The sequence below is a fragment of the Mus musculus genome, chromosome 8 (genome assembly GCF_000001635.26).
Source record: "Mus musculus strain C57BL/6J chromosome 8, GRCm38.p6 C57BL/6J".
Classification (NCBI taxonomy): Eukaryota; Metazoa; Chordata; class Mammalia; order Rodentia; family Muridae; genus Mus; species Mus musculus.
Window position 1 is genome coordinate 106,330,968 of NC_000074.6, and position 24,154 is coordinate 106,355,121.

The window sequence follows — 24,154 nt, forward strand, 5'->3', positions numbered from 1 at the left end:
TCAGAGTGTTAGAGCACTGATTGCTCTTCTAGAGGTCCTGAGTTCAATTTCAAGCAACCACATGGTGGCTCACAATTATCTGTAATGGGATCTGATGTCCTCTTCTGGTGTGTCTGAAGACAGCTGCAGTGTACTCATATACATAAAATAAAATTTAGATTTACTTACTTTTAATGTATGTGTATTAATGTTTGGCCTGCATACATGTATGGTTGACTCCCTTGAAATTGGGTTACAGGTGGTCATGAACCATCATGTGGGTGCTGGGAATCAAACCTGAGATCTCTGCAAAAAGCAACAAGTGCTCTTAATTGTTGAGCTGTCTCTTCTAAAAGTTGCATTTGAAGATGTAAAAAGAAGTCAAATAGAATTGATTTTTATAGTATCTTTTATTTAATTCAATATATGAAAATATCAAAATATTTCAAACTGGTCACAACCCGTTCAGTATCCAGCCAATAGTTACCATTGAGTGACACAGATAAAAGCAGACTTTGTATATTTTCTATCTTTTTTTTTCCTGTTTCAACTTTAAAGTTGGGTTTTGCTTTAAAATTGGATCAAATATGGCTATGCTGATGGAAATATACCCTTTGGATAACAGAGCCGTAGTTTAATACTATGGAAAAAATATGCATTAGGTGTCAGGAAACGTATGTTTTAAGACCCATCTTTGCCACCAACCAGGGGATGTGGTCAGAGAATCCTTCAAATTCCTTTAGCTTCTGTCTTCATGATAAAGCAACAGGATAGTTTATGATACTTAAGCTTACTTCCCATCTTTACAAAGTCCTGCTTATCACAACACTCTTTTGAGGAGGTCACCATCGGCATCCACTCAATATTTCTTTATGTCTGGACTTGTGCCAAGTTGGGAGTTGGGTTCCATGAGCCCAGATAAGTACCTGGTACATTACAGGCAGAGAAATATTCATATTCATAGAATGATTATATTCCTAGTCTTCCTTTGAGGGAGCTTTGAGTTATTACCAGAATAATTATAATAGTCTTAGGAATTAATTATATTTGTTTCCTTTTTATATTGGATAAAAGTCTTCATAGTATATGCTTTTTAGAGGATATGCCTGGGATTTAAATCTGTTTCCTGATCCTGTTAGCAAAGAGGGTGGTGCTCAGTCCTAGGCATGGCTGCCCAGAGACGTCCACAAATGGCTCCTTATTACATGCTGTTCTGATGCTGGGGAGAACTAAGATTCTAAATAAGAAAACAATCAAATCTGTCTGTGGTCCTATGAATCAGAGCAGACCCAGATGGGAAGCCAAATCTGTGGCCTCCAAATGCCCTCAGGAACCACATTTCATGTCAGAGCTCTGTAAAGCCCCAGCATGTAGCGAAAAGGAATCACTTAGAAATGGGATGGAGACCTAGCTTGATGAAAAGCGTTTTATTAAGAGAATACGCCTGCTATTTCTGAGTGATATGCAATTCAAAGCCTAGGGAGAAGAGAAAGGACAAGTCTATTCCTTTTTACCCACTTTAAACATCTAATGCTATAGCTACCAAATGGAGAGTTCCTGGGCACAAGGCCCTATGAGTGTAGAAAGATGGGGGCAGTTGAGACTGTCACCCTAAGAAAACCAGAGCATGTGGCAGGAAGTTCACCATTCCAAACTGCCCATCTCCAGGAGTCCTGCAGCCACATATGAAGGCAGAGCATGGGCTGTGATGGTGTGAGAACAGGAACATGGTGTTTCCCCACGACTGGCTGAGCGAGGTCCACAACAGTGAGAAGTTTTATGTAGGTGTTAAGAACTTTGATGTGAAAATCCGAGAACGGGAATAGATGAAAGGAGTCTCCTAACAATATCCCTCAGCTCTGAATGCACTTGGTGTTTAAAAAAAACCAGCAAATATGCTCCTTTTCCCTCCTTTCTTTCTTAAAAAAAAATCCACTTTATTGCTAACCAGACTTAAATTCCTGTGAAAATTTTCCATCCTAGAAAGAAAACCTTGTGTTATTACCCTGTCTTCTTTGGTAACCAGGTTCAAGCAACAAACCTTACCAGAATAAGACAACGATTGGCCACATACTTGCTGAACTGGAAAGCACTCTGTGGCTTGTGTTTGAATGCTAGTTAGATCCCTAACTTCATTCCTCTACATTTAGAGATATCTTTCCATAGGACAGTCTAATACTTCAATTTTTGCTTCTGCAGTAGGAAAAAGGATAGATTGGGAGTTCAATAGAACCAATAGAACCTAAACTCTGCCTTTTCTGTATGACCTCGGGTAAGCCCCTTTGCTGTTAAAGCTTCGTTCATCTTGAAAGTGGGAATAACACCAGCACCTACCTCAGAGGACTGTCAGGATTAAATGCACTCTTGCATGCAAACAGCCTGATTTAGAAAATTTATTATTAGCTTGTAATTCTTTAAATAGGGATTGCTGATGGGCTTATTCAAAAAACGACGCAGCAAAAACGTTTACATCTCTGTTTTCTCCCATTCTCTTCTGTGATCAACATTAGGGAAATCCCCTAAGATGCTGCAGCCCTCCGCTCTGTTCTAGTCCTTCCTCTTTGCAGCTGGCAGGCAGAGGCCTGTATTCCAGAACCTTGGATAGATCCAAGCCTTCCCTGCTCAGCCAATCTGCTACTCATGAGCTGCTAGTTGGAGAAGGAGATACCCCAACCTGGCACACTGTTTTCCAGGAAAGGCTGTGTTAAAGCAGAGATGCTCCCACCATGAATGCCGCCACGCGAGAGCACACTGACACTGTCATTCATGCTCAGTCCTTCAACATAGCCTACCCGACCTCCTGCATATTTTTAAGGAGCCTCTTCTCAGCAAGCCGTAACTCTACCCACAAGATTTTCAAACTTAGAGTTCTTTACTTCTTTCCTATGAGTTTCAAGAATTTTCTTGAACCCCCAAAGAACAAAACACCACTCACATGTTTCTGTTATCTGCAGATACTTAATTTCTTGTACAAGGGTATTCTTGTTTGTTTTGTTGTGTTGTGTAGCTCTGGCTGTCTGGAATTCACTCTGTAGACCAAGTTGGCCTCAAAAAACAGATCTGGGCTGGTGAGATGGCTCAGTGGGTAAGAGCACTGACTGCTCTTCCAAAGGTTCTGAGTTCAAATCCCAGCAACCACATGGTGGCTCACAACCATCCGTAATGAGATCTGATGCCCTCTTCTGGTGTGTCTGAAGTCAGCTACAGTGTATTTACATATAATAAATAAATAAATCTTAAAAAACAAAACAAAACAGAGATCCACCTGCCTCTTCTTCCCAGGTGCTGGAATTAAAGGCATGGGTCACCATTACCCAACTGGATTAAACATTCTTGATTAACCTTAAGTAAAAGCAATAACGTGTAACCATGAGGAAATGTTTCACAAGACAGAGATTCAGGTAAGAAAGATAAAATAATGTTATCGCCTTGGGTGATGCTAAACACTCTTCTCTGATAGGGATAATCAGGTGGTTCAATTTATGAGGTGATTTAGCTTTTCACTCGCCGATGCAGAACATAACACACTATATGCAGTCACCTTCTGAACAGGCGAGGAAGAAATTAAGTCCTATTTTTACTTTATGATACTGAGTCACATAGTTCGATGCAAATCACATGGATGCCAAAGTAAGAACAATGCCAGGTATTTAAATACCTCCTTCCCTCTGAGGAGCTCTCACAATTTTGTGACAGTGTGAGATCCTTTCAGAGCGACTCCAGAAGAGACACATGTCTCCAGGTGGGCACTTAGGACTGAGCATGTCTCTTCCATCTCCCCAACTCCAGTCCTTAGGAAGAGCCAGGCCTCAGGGACCTTTTTGTTTAGTAATTCCAGATGTCTGAAGGTTCTAAGCCACAATGTCAGGGAGGAAGATGAGGCTTGGTTCTGAAAATGTTGCTGACTGCTTTAATAACGAGGAAGAGGCAGAGATGAAAAGTGGAATGTGAGAGGAAGGGAAGAGTGAAGAAAGGTAAGGGAGAGAGCCTAGAAAGGTAACAGAACTTCCCTGAACTTGATCATCAGAGGCAGAGCTGGTAGAGTTATAGGGCTATTAGGAGTAATTGGTCACAACTGGAGACAATGTCCTAATAAATGTTTTTGCTGCCCTTTCTCAACTGTAGGCTTCAGACCCACTTTTCCATGCGACTGAAGACAGCAGCAGTTTTACTTCTCGGTGCCGTTTGAAAGAAGCCTAGACAAGAGCGGCATCTTGCAGAAGGAAGGTGTCTCAGTGGGAAAGTGCTTCCTTAATAGGCATCCCAGTCCTGTTTTCCATCCTCAGCACTATGAGACAAGCAACCAAACACAAAACAAGGACACCTACTCCAAAGGTAGACAGGAAATTCGCCCCAACAGAAAGGTGTGTGGTTCAACAATGTCCACAGCAGCTCCGAGCCTACAGGGGAGTAGTGGTTGTCAATTTGTGCTTTGGCTTGACTTCCTTCCAGCAGAGGTCACTGTGGATGCTGGCAGTGGACACTTTAGGGAAAAGGATCAGGTAGGCTTGGCTGACTGGAGTTTCCACTGCCTGGTTCTTTCACAGTCCATAATCTATCCCCTTAATTTATGTGAAGGAGATAATCTTGAAGCGACCTGAAAAAACTTTGTGGTAAAAGCGATGGTGGTAGGGAAACTTAGGTCAGTGGCTGGGACTAATAAGGCTGAGAGGGCTGCATTCATCTTCTAGGAATATTAAGACAGAGTCTCATTATATAGTTCAGGCTGACCTCTAACTCGTGGCAATCCTCCTGCCTCAACCTTTCAAGTGCGGGATTATAGGCTTGTGGCCACCATTACTGGCTTGTACCTGGTGTTTCTGAGTCTCCATTTGTGACCAATTACTGGTAATATCCCTGTAGCTCTACCAGCTCTGCTCATATACCCCTTCCAGCCTCTATTGACAGACTTCCCAAATCTTCCTTGGCAGCCAGTGGTTGTGATAAGGTAGGTTTTGGTCATTAGGGCAGCCCCCTACAGCATGATAAGGTGCTCCAGGGAATGAGGACTGATAAAGATTTCAGGGTCAGATTTGGGTGCCCAAAGGGCTAAAGAGGGTGTCACATTCTTGTGAAGTTTCACTGACTGGAATATAGCCAGTCCTTCAGGTTGGACCCGAGGCAGTTTAAAGCTGCCTTCATCCTGAAGTTGAACCTTAGGTCAGCAACTGTGACTTGAGAGTTAAAAGGATAACTGTCTTGCTACCTTCTACATCTAAGCTTGGTTCCTCTTCCTCCTCCTTCTTCCCACCCCTCCCCCAGCCATATGCATAGCCTCACCACAGCAAGGCACACGCGTGAATACTGGAGCATGGACAGACACATTCATCCAGTCACATTTTCACTCACGCTCTGCCCCACACACCACTATCAATAAAAATCACATCTAGCCACAAAACCAAATTTGTCCTAATATAGCTGATAGGGCATGAGGTTGAATGGGTTTAGTCAGCATGCTTCTTCAGATCCCCTCAACTGCAAGGTAGAGTCCCTGGTCATCCCTGTCCTCGTGGTCACAAGTCCTGCCTCTAGTAACCATCAATCCCATCGCATTCTTGGGGCAGGACTGGCAGTGGGGTTGGAAGGTGGGGACAGAGAAGAGTGTATGGCACAGGACCCAGCACAGCACAGCCACCTCCTCCCTCGGGATTTTCCATCCCGGCTCGCGCGGGCCCGCGAGGAGCGAGCGCGCTTTGTCTCTCTCGCTCTCTCTTCTCCTAGCACGTTTCCGTGGAAGCTACCCGTGCCGCGCCCGAAGCCCCCCTTCCTCAGCCGCGCCCCTCGCGCAGTCCAGCCCTGCACGCCTGCCAGTGCCGCCACCGCCGCTTTGTCCTCCCGTGGATGCCTGGGCAGAGCGCGAAAGCCGGGCACCTGAGAGCAACCCCTGCTCGCAGGGTACCAGATCTCGGCGTCCAGATCTGGAGCGCGCTCGGCATGCAGCGGAGCATCCCTCCAGGATCCGCGAACGCGGAGGAGCTGCGGGTTGCTGGAGAGGGAGACCACTGGGTCCTTTCCCTCAGGTGCCCATCTAGACTCTTAGCCGTGGTGCTGGAGCTCTAATTCCCGGGGTGTGGCGGAGCAAGAGAGATGATCTCCACTCTCTACTGCCTGGGACCTGGATCTAGGTGGAGAGGGCCTGGGAAATAAGATCCAGGTAGGGAGGGGTACCTCAGACTCTCACTTCTACCCACCTCCCACACCCAGGCTATTCAGACCTTAGGTGCGGCTCCATCACAGAAGACCCAAGCATCCATCAGTGCTTGGAGCAGGGTGGGGAGGAGTCCTGCAGCCCTTCACTTTCTCCATTCCCAAAAACAAATATCCCACAAAGAACCCAACTGTGAGCAAGTCATAAGGGGAGAGCCTGGATGTAAAGGAGGGCAAAGGGAAGGGTCTCCCTAACAACTCGAAACCTAGGAGAGTCTAAGAGGAGGGGAGGTGTCTCATCAGTCACATCCCAATCCCTGTTTGCAGCCTGTTTGCAGCCTCGAGCTGGGGTGTTGTAAGGAAGGGTCCCTCTATCTCCAAACCTCTCATCCCAGAACAGTCCCTCCATCCTCAACAACCCAAGCAGCCTTGACTTTAGGCGCAGGAAAAGGGAGACTCCAAGCCTTTTTCACGCTCTCCTACGAGAGACCAGAGAGGGTCTTCCAGCCCTTCATCCCTTACACTCAAGAAGCTCTTTCACCATACGACAAAACCCAGCCGAGGTTGCTCCGACCTCAGGCCCTGGGCCACGAAGAGGCCCGCAGTCAGTCCCTCCAGCTCCACGGACAGATGGTGTTAAGTGCGGCGAGGACACGTCCCATCAACTCCCCAGGCCCCCCTCTCCTCAATAAAACAAAAGCAAGTCCTTAGCACCCACCTCAGGTGGCGCACAGGAGGGCGCTCGGTGCGGGGCAGCGCACGCGGCGCCTCCCAGCTCCTCGCGACCGGGGCTTCCTAGAGACGGCTCTCGCGGCGGCGATGGTTACAGCGACCGCGGCTCTGGCATCCGGAGCCTCCCTCGGACTCAGCACCTGGAGCGGCGAACAGCTCCGCGCCTCATTCCGCTGACCCCGCCTCCCGCGAGCTGCTCTGGCCAATGGAGACGCAGGATCCGCCCAGGAGGTTGCCTATTGGGAGGTTCCGGTCCCTCCGTTGGGACCTCGCCCCCAGAGACCGCCCAAGTGTTTGCTCTGCCTGCTGGAACATGTAGTCTCTTAGGGCTGTGGAGTGGGCTCGTGCCGCGGGCTTGTAAACAAATGGACTACATTTCCCAGAGTGCATTGAGGAGCCCTAGGCGCGGAGGAGGGTGGGAGGACTGTTTCCATAGCAAACTCAGCCCCTTGGGGAATGGGGGATGGGGAAGTGGGGCAGGCCTTGGGACCCTTGCAAGACCACATGTGATCTGTGGTTAGCGTCTTGGAAGACGGATTCGGTTATCTTTTTCTCTCTGTTTCTACTTGAGGACCCTGGGCCTCAGTTTCCCTGTCTAGGAAGAAAGGTAACGAGACGGCCTCGCTGCAACACTCGGTGGAGCCAATCGAGAGCGAGACGCTTTGGTTCCTCCCCACCAGAGATAAAGGATACTGGAGGAGACCTTCACACCTCAATCTGAACTTTTATATTTTTTCCTTAATTCTGACACTGAAGGTTTGTTTGTTTTTTTTGTTTTGTTTTGTTTTTTTGTTTTTTTTTTTTTGTTTTTTTTCTTCTGGCCACATTCCTTGCGCCACTAGGACCTTTCCTTCTTGTCCCCACATTTTTGCAGTCTCTCCTTCAGTACTTTCTGGTAGAGTGAGCTGCTTCTGCCTAAAACCTTTCACAGGCTTCCTCGGGCCTCTGGGATCAAATCCACTTTTCACAGCAAAGCTGGAAAGTCCCTTGAGAATTGGACTCCACTCTCGTTTGCATCGTTCTGAACTTTGGAAACTGGCAAGCCTTGAGTACTGATTTTTCTCTCTTCCTCTGATCCCCTCCATCATGCCGTCCTCCAACTCCTCAACATCCTTTAAGCCCCAGTTTAAATGTTGCCTTGATGTGTGACGACTTCCTTGATGTTCTGCCGAGTGTTGCACATCTTCTGTGTCTGTCAGCCTCTACTTCCCCTATTTGATTTGCATGTTTACACACCCAGCTTCCTCATGAAACTAAACTTATAAAGCAGAGGCAAGTCCTGTATTATTCATATTTATAGTTCCGTGTCTACAACCTCTGACATACAGGAGGCACTCAACAAATGCTGAGATTTACCTATAGTTATTGAAAATGAACAGCGGTTTATCTGATTTCAGCATACACCTTCAAAAAATGTTTATTTTCTAAGGTGTTTCCCACTCCTAAAGATGTTCACTAGAAGGATGCTACTGGTTGAAAAAAAAAAGTTTAAATGCCATTCATACTTTTAGGATTGGTTGGGATTTTGTCTGAATGTCCCAGGGTCTTTCTACTACTGTGGTTCTAGAGAAATATATTTGTGCCTGCTATTCCTGTCAATTCCCCCACTAAATGTCACCAGTTCCTCTATTTTAGCTGTTGGCCCTACTTTCTATGTCTAAATGCCTGCCTCCCACTCCCTTTCTGGGAAGATCTTCTCTCACCTGTCAGTCATGAAATAAGATGCTGGCTGGCCTTTAAACCTTCTGCTCAGCATCATAGGACTCCACAGTGATTTCCTGCCTTGCTAGGTAGCATTTTTTCCTCCTGAATCCCCAGGAAAGATTCTGATACTGACTAGATGTCTCATTAATTCCATCCATAGTTTGTTTGTCATCGTCCTAGAAGTTTAGGGTGTATGAAAACACAACCATTCTGGAAAGAATGCCTTCATGTGCATAGTTGATTCACACTGGGAAAGGAAGTAACTGGAAAGACTACTATTCCAAACAGAGCCTGAAAGAAAGGAAGCCTGCTATCCCGGTACAGAACAAAGGCTAGGGCAGAGGATGAATAAAATGTTAGTTCTTCCCTAACAGGACCTCGAGTAAGCCTCGCAGAGGGGCTTTGATCTTGGCTAAATCATGGAGGAAGGCCACTGGGGCTGACTTAATAGACACAGCCTCATTACTAAGGATGAGTTACTCATTACTGCCAGGAGCACAGGGAAATGGGATGTGTTGAAGCTCAGTATCCAAGTCTGTGGATACAGTGAGAGCAAAGGCTGTTGGGAGAACAGAACTATGCCATACAGTGGACATCCACAGAAGCCTAGCGAAGAAACCCACCAAAAGCCGGAGGTGAAGCCCTTGGAGGTCAGTTGAGCCCTTTGAAAGTATCGCTAGGGCAGGAAATTAGATTGACAGAGCACCTACCTACCTGTACACGGCCTTTTGTCTGACTCCGAGTATTGCCCCTCCCACAAAAGTTATGCTAATTTTCAGGAAATGGTACCAAACAGGAAAAAAGTTAAGGTTCCTGGATTCTCCCAGAACCCCCGTGGGTACTTAAATAAAATCTGCTAGAGTCGAGAAGCCAGGTCCTAATCCTGATTTTTATCTCTGATTAGATGTGTGACCCTGGGCTGGACCTGTTTCTTCAGCTATAAAATGCTGTTTACTGGTGTTAGGAAGAAGCTAATAAGGGTACAGGTGGGGAAATTCAAACCCATTTGCTGGCTTACAGAAACTGCCTTCTGGGGTTTATAGTTTGCTTATTTGAAAGAGTTGCAAGGGATAGATAAAGCTGCCTTGTGTGAAGCATTTCACACACATTAGGACTCAGCAAACGCTTTTCTACTTTTAGATTTTTGGGTTTTTTTGTCTTGTCATCAGATATCCGTTCGACTGAGGAAACAGGGGATGATGATACCCAGGGCAATTAGGGTTTGACTCTCTCCCCTCTCTTCGTACTTGCATGACTCGCTCAGGTTATTTAAGCTTTAATCTCTTGCATCCCAGTGTTCTCATCCGAGAAATGGAGGTGATGATACCTCAGAGCTGAGAGGATGACCTGGATGAGTTATAGTGCCCGACACATGAAAAAATGGTCAGTAGATTTAGTTTCTCATTTTAGGGGCAATTTTAGAATTCCCAATGGAATGGAATTCCGGGTGCCTAGCAGCTAGCGTTGTAGAAGATTCCAGAAGAATGTCATGCTAGTTTCCTCCTGCTTACAGAGGAAAACAGAGGGGGCTAGAGGGATGGCTCAGTAGTTAAGAACACTTGTTGCTCTTGCAGAGGACCTGGTATTACAGTACCAACCTGGTATCTCAAAACCATCCAGGCAGTAATTCCAGGCAGCCTAACATCCTCTTCTGGCCTCCCTGGGCACCAGGCAAGCATGTGGTACACAATTATACTTGCAGGCAAAATATTCCTACACATAACTAAATAAATATGAATAATTTTTGTAAGTCTTTAAAAATAAAAAGGCAACAGGCAATGGTGGCACATGACTTTAGTCCTAGTACTTAGGAGGCAGAGGCCGATGGATCTCTCTGTTTGAGGCCAGCCTGGTCTATAGAGCTAGTTTGAGGACAGCCAAGGCTATACAAAACCTTTCCAGAAAACCTAGAGGAATAAATAAAAATAAGGGATAGTGGTGGAGAGATGGTTCAACCATTAAGAACTTTAGCTGTTCTTCTAGAGAACCAGGGTTCAATTCTAAGCCCATGGCAGCTTACAACTCTCTGTAACTCCAGTTCCAGGGGATCTGACATCCTCATACAGACAGACATGCAGGCAAAACACCAAACAATGCTCATAAAATAAAGTCATTCAAAATGAATTAAAAAATAAAACCAAGCTGGGCAGTGGTGGTGAAGGCCTTTAATCCCAGCACTTGGGAGGCAGAGGCAGGTTGATTTCTGAGTTCGAGGCCAGCCTGATCTACAGAGTGAGTTCCAGGACAACCAGGGCTATACAGAGAAACCCTGTCTCAAAAAACCAATAAATAAATAAAACCAAGGAGGTAAATTTGAGTTGCATGTGGTATGTCCAGGTGAGCTCTTCAGGAGGTGGTCTGTAACTTATGAGATCTAGTGAGATAGAATAATAAATTATCGACTTATTAGAGGTCAGGTCATCATTCAAGTTATGGAAATGAACTGAATTCTTCACTAGAGGAGGCCAAAGAGAAGGCCCAAATTCCTTGTGGGTTATCTACAACTAAAAAACAAGCTGAGGAAGGAGATTCCAAATGGAAAGGTGAGAACAGAAAGATTTGGAGAAAATCAGAAAATGCTGTGGCCACAGAAGCCAAAGCTGGGAGTGGGGTGATGCCACACAGGATTAGCAAAGCCAAGCTCTGAACTGTCCCTATCCCCAGTGTAGCAACAGGGTCACTGGTGGCCTCGGAAAGAGTAACTTGATATGAGCTCAGTCTCTGGGAACCACATGGTAGGAGACAGTACATCCTAGCAAGCCGGAAGAAAAACACTTTCCTAGCACATGGGAGGGGAGGAGAGGGGAACTGGAGGTAGCCCTGTGTAGTAGGTAGCTTGGCCATTGTTTCTGCTTCAATACTGGAGTCTAGGAGCCCCATGGGAGGAGGATGAGAAGAATGGAAAATCTGAAGTGAAGAAAATACTAAAGGTAGCTGCTGTGGAAAAGATAAGAGAACCTAAAAGATCTCCAGAGGCTTCCAGGCAGAAAGAGTTTGGAGATCACAGGCATGTGGGAATGTCTGAAAACAGGACCTTTCTCCAAACTTCCACTAGTGCTGGGAAAGGCATAAACAAGTCTGATCTAGAGCTTGACTTTCTGAGACAGTAAAGAGAATCAAGAGATTTAGAGAAAAAAAAGAGAGGTGGAAGCTGCAGGTCACTAGCGGAAGCAAAGCAGGATGGAGCGGACATGGGGCAATGGTGTCTTTGGTGAGCTGGGGCACCGATGTGGTTATGAGTAGAGCCTGTGATGTTGGTCCAATGTGGGGTAGCTCTGGGCAGGAAGAAGAGCAGGGAGATTAGCGTGGGCAGAAGTGACTGGGATCGAAAACCAAGTTTGCCTGGTTACTGCAAGCTTGTGTCAAGAGAATTGCTTTGGAGGGGATATCTCTAATCCTAACTGTACAACGTATGCTAACAAAGAGCGTTGATGGAGTGCAGATCCCTTTGATGTGAGCCTCAGAGAGTCCAAGTGACAGTAAGAGGAAGTCCTCTTATCTAACATTTGGGAGTGTGGAGAAAAGAGAAGCAGTGAGCTTTCTAAGACATTTCACAGAACCATTGTGTCAACATCATCTGCACACGAGGCCATTTTAGGCACACCTAAAAGGCAGAACGCCTAGGAGTAAAATTAGCCAGATGAAAATTCAGTTCTAGGCTTCATGGTGGTGCTGTATCAACCACGTTCAGGGATAGTGATTCCTATAATTTACGTTTCAGGGTAGTTTGTAGATTTAAGTATGTGCATATGAACTAGAAAATGTGTTTAAGAAACAAATTTAAATTTTTTTTCGAATTTCATTTCTTAGCAACGATTTGTTTTCTCAGTTTAGAACATAAATTAGAGAACTTATGTTGATTTTTTACCCCCAAATACAGAGCTGAGAGCTTAATTCATGCCTTTGAAATGCCACGAATTTGAAATGCAGCCATTTTTCTCTCTGCATCCTTGAGAGGGACTACAAGGACTTTATTAGTTTTTCAAATAATCTTGCCAGCCTATTCAAACTTCCCACCAGGTCTCCTTCAGTGATGTTGATCTGTGAGGGATGATGCTGCAGATGTCCTTTGTGTGGGGTTTCTAAGAGCAGTCTAAGAAGTAGCCAACTTCAGGATTTCCCCAACAGCAGCTCGGTCTGAAGTCATGTGACCTGATACAGCCTATAAAACGTGCATCTGAATGTGAATTGAGAAACATGTTCCTATAATGTCTACAGAAATGAGAGAGCTCAGTTAGCTGCTTTGAAGAATCTTCTTTAAACGTTATTTTTAAATGGCTAAAGATTTATAGTTTTTACACATATGTTACATGTGTGCAGGCGCCCACAGGTGCCGTGCCATGTGAGTGTGTGTGTATTATATGTATAATTTTGTAATCCTGTCTTTTCTCCAATCTTAACCTTCTGGTGACCCACTAGAATGAGCACACTTCATCTACCCTTGCCCCCTGATGCACGTACTATATAAAACAGTACCAAGTGTGTAATAGGTGCTGGGCAAAACACACTGCATGACTAAGAATACCATACAGTATCCTAATACATGATACTAGCATCTGTTTTTAATTCTTCCAAATTAGAGTCCACATCTAAAACTCATCTACAGCCTTTCATATTCTGAGAATCATGGCTACACCTAGTATTAGTGCTGGTATTTTGTTATGTAAGCATTTTTTTCCCCATTGCTTGAATTCACTTGAGTTGTTTATGTGTTCACTCAGGCATCCAACAAGTGTTCAAAGAGATGTCCTTGTGCCCTGGACAGTGCAGGACTGCCTTGAGGAACAGTTTTTTTACACACATTATTTGTAATGATGGCCTAAGGGTTCATCATCTGTATCTTCCTATACTTCTGCCTTAAGACTTTTTTTCTATTATCAATAATGTTATTAATAACTTATTTTTATTAATAAACACCTACAAGCTCATAGCATGACTTTCCCCCAAATCATTCTTCATGGCAAATAAAATACCTAAAGAGAGAGTCATTGAGTCAAAGAACTAAAGGTGGGCTAAAGGCGGGCTGGGCTTTTTGGTGCTGTTGGGTTTTTTTTTTGTTTTTTGTTTTTTGTTTTTTGTTGTTGTTTTTTTAAGGTGGCACCAACTTAACCAGACAGCAGCATGAATGCTGTCTCTTCTAGCCCACATTATGCATATCTCATACTTTTGCTATAATACACAGAATAAAACAGTCCTTTTTATCTTTGCATGCAATTTATATCCAACAAGCATGCACATTTCTATTTGGTGCATTTGTGTGGTTCGTGTATACATGTGCATGTGCACAGAGGCTAGAGACAAGTGTCAGAGATTCCCTCTGTCACTCTCCACCTTCCTTTTTGTTGAGACGGGAGTTCTCACTGGCACCAGCAACATTCCTCTGGAGGAGGAGGGCAAGAATTAAAGATAGGAAAGGGGGAAAGAATACGCAAGAGACAGATATAGGAGGGCTGCAGGTCAATACCACGCCAGCAGTGAGTTTATTTTTCATAGCTTTTTTATACCTCTCAGTGTCATGGGGAGTAAAGCCACAAGCTAACAGAGAAATCTGCTGAAATATACACAGAAAACATCTGTTCCCATTCAAAAGTCTCCCTATTCCTTCTACCAAGATCAATAGATCCTTCAACCTTGAGCCTCCAGGGCACCTTCTCTTATCTTTCCCTGCATCTGCAGGCTGAAAAATTTGCCAATAGACAGTGATCTACCTTGACTATGCCTAGCAGGCAGGCTTGTCTTTTCTCTCTCTCTCTCTCCCTTTCTCTCTCTCTCTCTCTCTCCCTCTCTCTCTCTCCTCTCCTCTCTCTTGAGGCTTCGGAGAAACAGGCTTAGGACTCCTGACACTCACTGTACTTGGATTTCACTGTTAGAGCTAGACTGGCTGGCCTGAGAGCCTGCCCTTCACCATCAACTACCCCCACCCTAATGCACTGGAGTTAGGAACATGCACCCCTATACTTGGCGTTTACATGGGTGCTAAGGATCCCGACTTAGTTCCTCATGCTTGCACATGCTTGCCCACTGAGCCATCTCCCTAATTCCCACGATGCCCATTTTAAAATTTCTCGTCAGCAGTTAGTTCAGTTCCCCAGATACTTCTTGGAGGGTTCTTAAAGATCGTGGCCGCTGTTTGGCACACCACAAAAGCTTCACAAAGCGTCTTAGAGTAGGGAGAGATTGCATTAATCATTTACACCAACTAAAATTTTTAACAGCCTCTGCTTGCATGTCCATGCTAATGGAGACTTCCGAGCTCTACAAGTATTGAGCCGGCATCAGCCCCCTGTGGCTCTCATGTAGCCCTGGCTCCTCCTTCAAATGAGCAGGATCTACATTCAGCATATATCATGTGTAGATAACCTATAGGCTATGTAGGTTAGTTTTGCACCTCCCACCTTAACCAGCCATCTCTGCAAGTACATGGTCAGGCTAGAATATCCAACTGCTGGAAAAGTTTGGCTGGCCCACAGCACATCTGCCTTTTACGTCTGTTTCTGCGAAGTGCTGAATGGAGATCCTTCAGCTGGTTCATGTGAAGTGTCTGATCAGCTGACAGTCCCCACTCTTCTGCATGTGTCCCGCAGCCAACTCTGGTCCCTCTTCCCCAGTACTTCTGCAGTTGGTCTTTGTAGACCCGAGAGAAAGGCTTTGTTTTCCCAAGTCATTCGCCCTGATGGAAGAACAGCTCCTGGTCACAATTGTGTCAAAACAGAGGGACAGAGATAGAAGTCATTTCTGGCATGTGTTGGTATAATGATGAAATTGGATGCAAGAGTAGACGTTTGTCACTCCTGTTGCTTGGCATCTGAACCTCCTCCATGTGTTCGAGGAATTAACTCTGTCTCATGGGACAGAGACAACTTCCTTAGGAGCTAGAATGTGGCCGTAGGCCTGAAGCCCTGGCTCCTCCAGGTTCATCCCTGTCCCCGCCCACACTTGTGTTTTGAACTGAGCTTTAAAACTGCTCTCCAGCAAATGTTACCTCCCCTTGTCCTCTGGAGGAAAACCGTCTTTCTGTAGCTCTCCTAGCCCTCCAGGGCAGCACAACCTCTTACTGTCCCTCATTCTCCAAGGGAAAGGTACCTTTCATATCTTAAGCATTGACTGCAGAGCTAGCTGTACCTGGGAAAAGGAACTAAAAAAAAAAAAAAACCAACACATGATTCATAAAACTTTTTCACTTTTGGGGCTAGGTGGGGATGCACCCAGAGGTTCATGAACCTCTGAGCTACATCCTCAGCTCGAGATTTTGTGAAAAGTAAATTTTCCTTAGATCTACAAGAACTCGGAATATTTGGTGACTTGTGGAAAACAGCAGTCCATGCAACCCAAAACCTGTAAGATGGCCATTTAATTTTTTTATTATTATTATTTATATGAGTACACTGTAGCTGTTTTCAGACACTCCAGAAAAGGGCACCAGACCCCATTACAGATGGTTGTGAGCCAACATGTGGTTGCTGGGAATTGAACTCAGGACCTCTGGAAGAGCAGTTAGTGCTCCTAACTGTTGAGGCGTCTCTCCAGCCGTGCCATTTAATTTTTTTTAGATCTTCTTGTGTGTGCGCGACCATGTGTTCATGGGCCACAGCATGTGTGTGGAAGTCAGAATTTTTTTCCAAGAGTTGGTTTCTTTTCACTGGGGCTTCTGGGTATCAAACTCAAGTTTTCAGGCTTGTGTGGCGTGCGATTTGGTATGCCGAGCTATCTCATTGGCCCAAGATGACCTTTTTTAAAAGATGGACATCCCCATCTTCTTGATGGGAAAGCTCTTTTCTCTCTCGACACTCTGACTCTGCTTCTCCTATCATGGGCTTCATCAGGAAGCAGCAGAGCCAGGCTAACAATGCAGGAGCAGTGAAACCCCCCCCACACACACACACACCTCCCCCTTTCAGGGTTGGGGTCTTACAATGTGGCTCAGGTTGGAACTTCTGACTCAAGTGGGCCTCAGCCTCCAGAGATGTCCTTTACATGCAACTAAATCTGTCTCCCGAAGACAATGCTGTTCCCGTTTCTGCTTCTCCTGGAAGCTCACTGAGGCAGTCCTGGGCTCCCAGTCTTCTGGCTCAGTTGTGATGATGTGCCTCCATCATGGCAAGGACATTTCCATTTCTCTTTCTGGAAAAATTCAGGCACATCTAACCTGTGGCTCCATGGGACCAAGGAGAGCTAAGAATGAGGCATAACACAGAAGCCTGAGTTTGCTTAAAACATTAGGGTAACATTATATGGGCTGAATGTATTATATTTAGGAATATATACGTATATATGTATATGCATGCATTAGCAATTAGTGAAAAAGGAAGCCATGGATTTGAAGGAGAGCGGGTGTGTGTGTGTGTGTGTGTGTGTGTGTGTGTGTGTGTGTGTGTGTGTGATATGGGAGGGTTTGGAGAGAAGAAGGGGAAAGGAGAAAACTTGAAATTATAATTTCAAAAGTAAAGAAAAGAAAATCATGAAAGGAATGCACTGCATTTTGCTTCCGTAACTCCATTGCACCTCTCTTGAACATGAGCTTTGTAGGTGATAGCATCTCATTGCAATGTCAAAGGGTTGAACATGACTGAACCAGTCTATGTCACAAAGCATAAGGAGAAACACCTTCTCTAGTCACTTTGACCCCAGATGGACCAGTCACCTCCCTGTCTTATGCTGGCAAGAAACCGTAGATGCGCAGACGTCCTGAGAAGGGGCTGGTGGAGAGTTCTCCTTCCTGAGGAGAAATGGCAGGTGCGGCGGCAGCAGCAGCAGCAGCAGCAGCAACAGCACTGTGTGGAGAATGCCTGCTGCTGCTGGATGAGGAGTCTCTGATCTTCGGACTGTAATGTGGCTTATCGAGGGCAGGAACATTTGCAAATTTGTCCACTGTTATCATTCTTACAATTGTGCCTAAAGCGTGGTGAAAATCACAGTCGTCATTGGGTAAGTTAAGACTACATTTTTATATCTGCTATTACTGCCCTGGTCAGTATTTTTTTCCTGGGGGGAAAGTGTGACTTCCCAAGTCCATAGCTTTAAAATCTGTATTCTTTTACTCCACCAACAGTTTTCCAATTATTTTGTGTTTATATAATTTTGATTCATAAGAAGATAACTTTAATAAGCCTAGTGAATAAATACTATTTATATCAGCTCCATTAAGTATGTAGGAACTGTTGTTCTAGTTCTTTCTGTCCCTGTGTCTTTCTACTTTAAAATTTGAACTTAAGCAGGGTAGTAGTGGTGCAGGCCTTTAATCCTAGCACTCAGGATGCAGACACAGGAGGATCTCTGTGAGTTCAAGACAACCTTGGTGTACAGGGTGAGTTCCAGACAGCCAAGGGCTATATAGAGAAACCCTGTTTCCAAAAACAAGCAAACATCAAACAAACAAACAAACAAAAATTTAACTTAAGTCACTGTGGTGGTACCTTCCTATACTCTCTGTGCTTGGGAGGTTGAGCAGGAAAAAAAATCATAATTTCAGGGCCAGCTTTGGTACATTTCATGAGCTATATGGTCAGACTCTATCTCAAAATAAATTAAATAAATAAAGTTATTTCAATTAGATAAAATTTTAGTTCAAATTCAGAATGCAAAATTGCCAGGAAGCAGCTAAGAGAAAGCAATGTTGGCCTTCCTTTTTTTTTTTTCTATCACAATAATATATCATGTACATAAGTAATACATTTTCATGATATTTCACTGACAAAACACAGGCAATAAAAATAAAAATCACTACACTCCCACCATTTAGTCGCTAACACCGTTTTTCTGTTTATGTATTACATTAGTTAAGAGAGTTCCAGGAAGTACACGGTGAGAACTGTGCCAGCCCAGGCCTATGGATCTGAGCAGGACACAGACAGTCCAAGTGAAGGGAGAGGGTCGCCTCCAGGTCATATCTAGGCATCTGACCTTCCAGGGTGACCCCAGCAGTGGCAAGAGACAGGGATGGGTGTGAGAAAAATCACTTGGGCCTGGCTGAACATCCTAGGTTTGACACAAAGCCAACCTCATGGAGTGTTCCTAGAAACGGGAGTGCCTGTTCCTGAGAATCCAAAGTGACAGTCTTGAACAATTGTGCTCTACGATGACTCACAAGTTAGAAAGGCGCAGGCTGTGCGAGCCGGGCTCTGGGGAGAGTGAGAGCATCAGGCATGGGGCCACCGTGGGCTCTCCATTGTCCTTATGATGCACCTCTCCTGCTACGAAATGATTTCACGGGGTCGTGACTTGCAGTAGGAAAAGATGGGGATCCGTGTGATGTGACCTGAGGCCATGGCCTTGAGCATCAGCGTCTGTAAGCTCCTCTGTAGCAGTGTCAGCTCCCCTGTAGCAGAGTCCTGGATGAGAGATGCATTTTATCTCTTAGACCCCCCAGAGAGGTTGCCTTCCTATGCCCACAGGCAGGGCGTGTGATCTCTGCCCTTTTTGCCCTGGCAGAGGAAGATGGAGGTGGGAAGTTTCTTTCATGACCCCAGGAGGCTACACTGCTAACTCAGAAAATTAGGTAATTTTCTGACCTGAGCTCCCCTCGATGGGATCTCTGAGAAACTCAAGGCATGGGCCAAACAGGTCATGTTTTTCTTTCAAATTAGTACAAAGTTTGCATCCTTGTCCCTGTTTTTTCCTCTTTGAAATGGTTGCTCACTGTGCTGCTCACGGTCTGGCTACCTAGGAACTTACTCTGTAGACTAAGCTAGCCCCTAACGTGCAGAGACCCACCTGCCTCTGCCACCCAGGTGTGTTACCACAGTTGGCATGTTATCTCTCACCATGAAAGCATTCCCTCCCCCCCCCCCCCCAAGTCTTCATGTGACACTGGTGTTCCTGGGTACTCAGCATAAGACATTTTGTGCAAATGCTGGTTGGATGAATGTTATTCCTGCCCATTTCCAGGGTGTTCTTAATCGGGTCATGGCAAGGGACCTGGGTCCACGGGCATGCTGAGCTCACTGGATTGGGAGATAAGGAAGCTAACATTCTTTAGACTACAAGGCATCAGTGTGGTCTTTATAATTCTGCTGCCATGAGACTTATTTTACAAAAGAACATCCAAGGGACTGGTGACATGGCTCTGTGGGTAAAGGTGCTTGCCACCACTGATCACTTGAGTTCAATCCCTGGTACCACGTGGTAGAAGAAAGGAATTGACCTTTATGCACACACAATGCCACACACACACACAATGCATGCACACACACACACAAAGTAAATGTAATTAAAAAGTAAATTGTAAAGTCAAAGCCACAGAGTGACTTTATTAAGGTCTGGAGAAGGACAGAATGCAGGTATGCCTGAAGCTTTGCTTGTTTCACACATGACATGTTGCCTGAGACTGGGTTTCCTAATTTTCTGAGTAAGCAGTGTAGCCTCCTGGGGTCATGAAAGAAACTTCCCACCTCCATCTTCCTCTGCCAGGGCAGAAAAGGGCAGAGATCACACGTCCTGCCTATGGGCATAGGAAGGCAACCTCTCTAGGGGGTCTAAGAGATAAAACACATTTCTCATTCCTGAGAAAAATGAGCAGTGGGGAAAGATGGAGCTGCAGAGGGCAAACATTGGTGGCAGTCGAGTGAACTTGCCACCATCTTAGGCAGGTGGCCACATGCACGGAACCTGGAGCCTATGCCAGGGGTCTGAACCCTTGAGTGAAGCTGGTATAAAGGCTGAAACTCTCCTGCTTGGGTTCAGCCCTGGCTCCTGGGATAATGGAGTCAGCCCTCGAGCAGCTTGACCTCCTAAAGACCTCCATTGGGCCAGCAATGGAACAGAGCCCAGCTCCTACCCTGAGGACCAGATCTTGTCATCACCACAGTACACTGTATTACAGAAGTGCCAGCAAACGCACAACCTGGCAAAGCTGGACCTCTCTCCCTGTAATCCTCTTGACAGGAGTGAAGCTATCCCAAGAGATGATTAGACTGTCCCTTTGGTTATCAGACAAGTGAAATTGGAATTTTTCCAGGAATCTGGTGCTGGAAAAAAGAAAAGGCTTAAAGCTGGCTCCAGCCAGTGGAGGAACTCGACACATTTCTGACAGCTTCTTAGACCACCATATAGGAGAGACTTGGAGCTGATAAACACCTAGGAGTGAATGGTGGGCAGAACCACACTTTGACTAGAATTGCTTATGCGTGTTTCTTTGTCTCTATTTAGACATGAACCTCATGTCAGGACCAGGAAGATAGACTTGGGTCACATACTGGACCTTTTTATTCCTCTTTCCTGTGTGGCCATTTTGAATACATTTCATTTTGATCTTTTCCTTATAACTCATTTGTTTAATTTGCCTATTGAAGAGAGATTTTGGCCCTAACAATGATATCTCTTTACTGCTGTTTAATGCCTCTTTCTGGGGGGTTCACTGGGCCTCAAATTCCCTAGATCTCTTAGGTGATGGATTTCTTTGTCTCCTGGAATAGGGGATGACTAGAGGTGGGCGTTGTTCTCCCCTCAGTCCTGCCAGTTCACAGTCTCATCCTTTTCTGCCCATTTGTGAATTCTTTGGAAGACTCATGGCTCCTGCCAACCTCTTACAATGTTATCAGTGTTTCCTGTCATCAGTGCTAACCTGTCTCCCAGAACACAGGAGAAGGCTCAACATGTGGTTCTGCAATGTCTTAGTCAGGGTTTCTATTCCTGGACAAACACCATGACCAAGAAGCAAGTTGGGGAGGAAAGGGTTTATTCAGCTTACAATTCCATACTGCTGTTCATCACCAAAGGAAGTCAGGACTGGAACTCAAGCAGGTCCGGAAGCAGGAGCTGATGCAGAGGATATGGAGGGATGTTACTTACTGGCTTGCTTCCCCTGGCTTGCTCAGCTTGCTTTCCTATAGAACCCAAGACTACCAGCCCAGGGATGGCACCACCCACAATGGGCCCTCCTCCCTTGATCACCAACTGAGAAAATGCCCCACAGCTGGATCTCATGGAGGCACTTCCCCAACTGAAGCTCCTTTCTCTGTGATAACTCCAGCCTGTGTCAAGTTGACACACATAAGCAGTATGTGCAGTTTGCATACTCCATTCTAGTCCTTGAATGTCTAGCCTCTACTCTCTTTAACCTCTGAAGAACTTTCTAGAAGCCCCCCTTTTTTTTCTAGAAGACCTTGCAGCTAAATTTGTACCTACAGTTATGCAAGGTATACTGTAATCCTTCCCTTACTGCTGATAGGGTCTTGTATAGAAGGCAGTTTTGTTTCATATTATTGTTTTGTTTTGTTTTGTTTTGTTGTGGGTTTTTTTTTTTTTCAGAATCTGTTCTCTCCAGGCCTCAGGACCCTCAGGTCAGAGTAGCTTTGCCTAGCTCTTTATTTAGACACCCCAGGAGCAGACGGCCACCCACATCATTACTGCCGGGGTATGGTCAGATGATCCATGAAGAATGAATAGCCATACCATGTTATTTTAGGACAACAAGCAGTCAGAGAGATGTCATCATTCTTAGCTTGTTTAATCTTTTAAATTTTGTGGAACTCTAAAAAGGCACAAATTACAAGGCTCGAGATTATTCACAGATGTCTGAGACCGGTTGTGGGCGTGATTATTCAATGAAGGGGTCACTTAACCTTCCCAGGGGTGCCCATGATGTCTTTTCCTTCCTCCTTAAGTTAGCCACACAACATCCTCAATGCCTTCTGCTACTCTTTCCTTAGAGCACAGAGAGAGTAGGGATGTGTATAGTGGGAACGGGGCACAACCGAGCCATGGGCCTTGAACCCTGGAGAGCTGAATTTCATAAGGCAATTAATTATAAGAGGTGGACAAAGGCAAGTCTAGTGTAAACTCACCGACTACAGGTTTACAGGTGCCTCTGAAGTGGTGCTCCTAGGTGACAAGTAACAGTGGCCCCTCTAAGAGGAAGCACGCACATCCTTCAGTTATCATTTCACTTATGTGCATTTACATTTTTTTCTGCATAAACTCCCATTACTGGAATTACAGATGTGATTCACCATGCCCAGTTTATGCATTCCTGGGAATCCTGGGGATTGAATCCTAGCAGGTACTTTATCAAATGAGTTACACCCTCAGCTAATTATTTCTGCTTTTCACTATTTATGCTCCTAAAATGTTCAAGATACTTAAATATTTAATGATAATGTTTATTTATAACTTTCTGTTTCTCTGCATTAAAGAAGTTACGTGGGCTAAGGGTATAGCTCAGGAATATGTGGCTTAATATACGTTAAGACTCAGAGTTCAAACCTCAGTATGAAAAAAAAAAGGTAAATCTGTAAAATAGGGAGTTGCCTTTAAGGCCTTCATATAGAGTTTACCAGGCGCGGTGGAATATAATATAATCTCAGTATAGAGGTTGGATAATCAGGAGCCCTCTTCAGCTACATATGGAATTTAAGGGCTAGCCTGGGTGTCCTAGTCAGGGTTTCTATTCCTGCACAAACATGACCAAGAAACAAGCTGGTGAGGAAAGGGTTTATTCAGCTTACACTTCCACATTGCTGTTCATCACCAAAGGAAGTCAGGACTGGAACTCAAGCAGGTCAGGAAGCAGGAGATGATTGCAAAGGCCATGGAGGGATGTTTCTTACTGGTTTGCTTCCCCTGGCTTGCTCAGCTTGCTTTCTTACAGAACCCAAGATTACCAGCTCAGTGAAGGCGCCACCCAGAAGGGGTCCTCCCCACTTGATCACTAATAGAGAAAATGCTTTACAGTTGGATCTCATGGAGGCATTTCCTCACCTGAAGCTCCTTTCTCTGTGATAACTCCAGCCTGTGTCAAGTTGACACAAAACCAGCCAGTACACTGGGCCACCCTGTTAGAAAGAAAGGGAGGGAAGTGGCAGGGGGTGAGGTGGGGGGTGGGCGTCAGGGACAAGGAGAGAGGAACAGGGACAGGGAGAGAAAAGGCTGAAAATGACTTTAAAATTATGGGCTGGTGAGATAGCTCAGTGGCTTGCTGCCTAGAAGCCTGACAGCCCGAGTTCAATCCCTAGAACCCACAGTGGAAGAAGAGCTGACTCCTGAATATTATCCTTTGCCCTCCACGTGTATACCTACACACACACACACACACACACACACACACACACACACACCCCTACCTACCTCATCCCGGAACAACAGACGAATTTGCCCAGAGATACTTAGGAGTTGCCGTGACGGGTAGGCACTGCTGCACAGCTTAAAAACTTGGTCCTCATTCAGAAATACAATGGCTGAGTGTGCTGGTTTTCAGTGCAGTCAGCTTCTCAGTATGTCACCAGGTTGATCAGAAATAGACCGCGCAGAAGCGTGCACACTTCTCTTCTTAAGCACCGCAGTGGTCCAGTGGAGAATGAAGATGGGAAACGCATCCTGTTATTACCTCTGTGTGTATGGGACAGACACACAAGGGAGAGAGGCAGAGGTCATGTGCTCATAGAAATCACTTGACCCTGCTTGTTACTCAGCCAGGTGGAATGCCCTGGCTGTTGTGATGCTGAAAAAAATGTCAACTCCAGCCATCCCGATGGCTTTCCTATTTACTATCTTTGAGACTTACAATAGTTCATAGTTCCGGGCTTCCATTCATAAAAGAAACTGGAAGTGACCCCTTTAGTTTGCCAACTCCGGCTATTTCAGAGCCACCATTGGCAAA

The 24,154-nt window shown here is 45.3% G+C and overlaps 1 protein-coding gene and 1 long non-coding RNA gene across 3 annotated transcripts in view; one reads left to right on the forward strand and one right to left on the reverse strand.

Annotated features, from left to right (window-relative positions):
- The window catches only part of 4930506A18Rik (RIKEN cDNA 4930506A18 gene), a 53,526-nt gene extending 48,739 nt beyond the window's left edge, over window positions 1–4,787 (forward strand). For both annotated transcript variants that reach the window (NR_126090.1, NR_126091.1), the window contains 2 exons: window positions 3,262–3,380; window positions 4,105–4,787. This is a non-coding gene — a long non-coding RNA (RIKEN cDNA 4930506A18 gene). The remainder of the gene's footprint in view (window positions 1–3,261; window positions 3,381–4,104) is intronic.
- Window positions 1–6,998, reverse strand: part of Smpd3 (sphingomyelin phosphodiesterase 3, neutral) — an 85,418-nt gene extending 78,420 nt beyond the window's left edge. Inside the window, exon 1 of the mRNA NM_021491.4 lies at window positions 6,845–6,998. The gene's annotated coding sequence lies outside the window, so the exon portion shown is untranslated. The remainder of the gene's footprint in view (window positions 1–6,844) is intronic.
- Between the last annotated feature and the right edge of the window lie 17,156 nt (window positions 6,999–24,154).